Source organism: Sabethes cyaneus, chromosome 1, assembly GCF_943734655.1.
Source record: "Sabethes cyaneus chromosome 1, idSabCyanKW18_F2, whole genome shotgun sequence".
Lineage (NCBI taxonomy): Eukaryota > Metazoa > Arthropoda > Insecta > Diptera > Culicidae > Sabethes > Sabethes cyaneus.
In genome coordinates this window covers 152,984,931-152,988,230 of record NC_071353.1, presented here as the reverse complement: position 1 = coordinate 152,988,230, position 3,300 = coordinate 152,984,931, and positions in this window count along the sequence as shown.

Below are 3,300 nucleotides of genomic sequence, written 5' to 3'. Positions count from 1 at the left end.
AATTGGACAAATGAGGCCATCCAACCACTCCTCGAGCATTTGTTCTTCCTCCCAGATCCTGACAATGATCCGGTGGATTGCTTCGTACAGCCGCTCGCTCCCCGCTTTTAGAAGTTCAGCCGGGATACGGCCCTTCCCAGCAGCCTTACCGTTTTTCAGCTCACTGATTGCCTTCTTAACCTCATCCTGTGTTGGTGGCTCCACAGCTTGACCATCGCTTACAATTCCTGTCCTGTCCCTGCTGATTTCCGCATTTACCTCTCCATTCAACAGTGTCTGAAAGTGTTCCTTCCACCTGGCTGCTACCGCCGTTTTGTCGGTAAGCAGGTTGCCAGCACTATCATTGCACATCACAGGCCAGGCAAGCCGTGTGTCGTTGCTGGCGTATCGCTTCTCTGCGCCGGCGAGCACGTGCTCCTCGTACTCGCGTTTCTTTAGACGATGGATTCTTTTTTTCGCAGCTCTAGCCTCTCTGTACCTCTTCCTGTTTTGACGCGTTGCCGCAGTGAGCATGCAACTCCTGGCCAGGTTCTTTTCATCTGTCACTCTCTGGCTTTCGGCATCAAACCAGCTGTTACGTTGTCTTCTACGCGTCGTGCCTACCACCTCTCTCGAAGCTGTTTCGATGGTACCATGGATGTTCCTCCACAGCCCATTTATATCTTCTCCTTCTACCTGCTGTTCTGCGATTCGTTGGTCAAGCTTCCTGGCGTACTCCGCTGCTACGCCGTCTGCCGTTAACCGCTGGATGTTGAAACGCAGCGTCCTCTCGGTGCAAGCTTTCGCCGTGTTCGACAGCCTTGCGCGATTCTTACTCACTACGAGATAGTGGTCAGAATCGATATTTGGTCCCCGAAAAGACCGTCAATCGATAACATCCGAAAAGTGTTGACCGTCAATCAAGACATGATCGATCTGAGAGCTAGAGTCTCCATTTGGATGCCTCCAGGTGTGTTTCCGAAAATTCAAAGGAGTGGAAAGTAGGTGCTACAGATGGCCATTCCTCTGGCCGCGACATAATTTATGAGCCTCAGACCGTTATCATTGGTCGACAGATGAAGGCTATGTCTTCCAATAACTGGACGGAAGAATTCCTCCCTCCCGATCTGCGCGTTTGCATCTCCGATGATGACCGATCCTCGGAACAATCGGTATAGGACACGACTAGGGACAAGGAAACGATTAAGGAATAACGATTGGAAACTTGGTACCTGGAATGTCCGAACTCTCCATGAACCGGCACGGGCTGGCTTGCTTACTCGAGAGCTGCATCAACTCGGAGTGGAGATCGCTACTATTCAGGAATTTCGGTAGCCAAATTCCGGAGAAAGCAGGCACATGGAGTCGGTTTTGTAGTGTTGGGAAAACAAAAGCAACGAGTTATCCGATGGAGGCCCGTAGATGACCGTATATGCGTGTTGAGGATTAAGGGCCAATTCTTCTGCTACAGCCTAATCAACTTATATGCCCCAACAAATGATAAATCCAATGAAGCTAAGGACGAGTTTTACGCCAGGCTTGAGAGGACCTATAGAGAGTGCCCAAAACACGACGTGAAAATCATCATCCGAGACTACTCACTACTCATCCCATTTAAGCGAGAAACTGTTAAAGTTAACCGACGCTACCGGCAACTACCCACATAATGTGTCATTAATACACATTATACATTCAAGGTAAGCCCTCGAATATGCTTTGAATATCACACCCTATTGGCAGGCAACCATGTTTTGGGTGCCAACATGATAGCGTGAGCCGAAATGAGATAGCACTTCGTCGCTACGTTTCACTCGACTGCCTCGACAGTGTTTCGGGCCCGCTGGCAAATTTTGAGCCCGCTGTCAAATTTTGAGCCCGGGGCATCTTGCCGCCCAATCTTAATATACGTTGGCCAAGGTCCTCTCGCCGACTTAAATTTAACATGAATTGGTCAAGGGTTTTCCCTGCCTCAATCTTAATAAACGTTGTTCATGGCCCTCTTGCTGGCTCAACAAACAGCAGGCATGAGTGAGAGACCATCACTTTGACGGAGCCCTCTATGTGATTCGAGTGAAATTGACAATCCACCCGAAATCCGAACACAGCACTAGGGAAGCTGTACTCATCCATGATTTTCCATAGCTTTTTCCGGTCGATGGTATTGTATGCTACATTGAAGTCAACAAACATATGGTGCGTAGAAACTCTGTATTCACGACCCTTTTGGAGGACCTGCCGCAGTGTAAATATTTGATCCATTGTAGGCCGACCTTCGACGAAGCCGGTTTGATAAGTTCTCACAAATCTGTTCGCAATTGGTGATACTCGGCAGAAAATGATTTGAGACATGCAAACGGCCAGCTTTTCTGGTCCCATTTTAATAAGCTCCGCTCTGACGTCATCTTTCCCAGCTAATTCATTATTCTTTAGCTGCATGATGGCCTCCTTAACTTCGCCTATCGTTGGGGCTAGCACCTGTTTCCCGTTTGTTGCACCGTCGAAATTGCTTTCCCCTGTCTCCATGGTTCTCCACCTGGGCGCCATTCAAGTGTTCATAGAAGTGCTGCTTCCATCTATCGGTCACCTCGCGATCGTACGTCAGAATACTGCTATTCTTCTCCCGACACATTGTGGCTTTCTGGTAGAACTTTCGCGTTTCCTGAAAACGATGCAGTCGATCCAACTCTTCCAATATATTCCTCCCGAAGGATTTGGTTTCGCGGCGTATTTTTCTGTATACAAAGCAAGCTCGGGCGTCACTTGCTAACCATTTACTCACTAACTTTTTAGCAGTGGACTTAATGCCGTCAACTCGAGTTTGGAGAAACGACGTCAAGTGGACAGCAGGGCGTTAAATATTTCTAATTCCTCCAGGAAAGACGACGATACGCATAACGAACAAATTTTCGCTGTTCGCTCTCTAGTCTAGCGGCCCAGATAGATTCGTGCGGGTTCCAAACGATGTTTGCAAATTCCATTGTCGACCATACAATACAAGAATAGAGAGCTTTGTAGCATAATAAGTCATTGAATTCACCGACGATCTTAAATATGAACCCAAGACTACGATTTGACTGGTCAATATTGGAAGAAATGTGGGACTTCATAGTAAGTATTACTCCTAGGTCCTTCCACCCTAGTCATTCAGTCTGATTCCGGAAATTTCGGAATCAAACTCTATTGAGCTTTGTGATATAAGTTGATGACGCAACATTGCTTGTTACATATTAAATTATCACCAGAATTTTCTTCGAGTAAGTTTGAATTATTCACTAGTTTTATTTTAAACATTTCTCGCATGAGTATTAAATGTGGAGCATG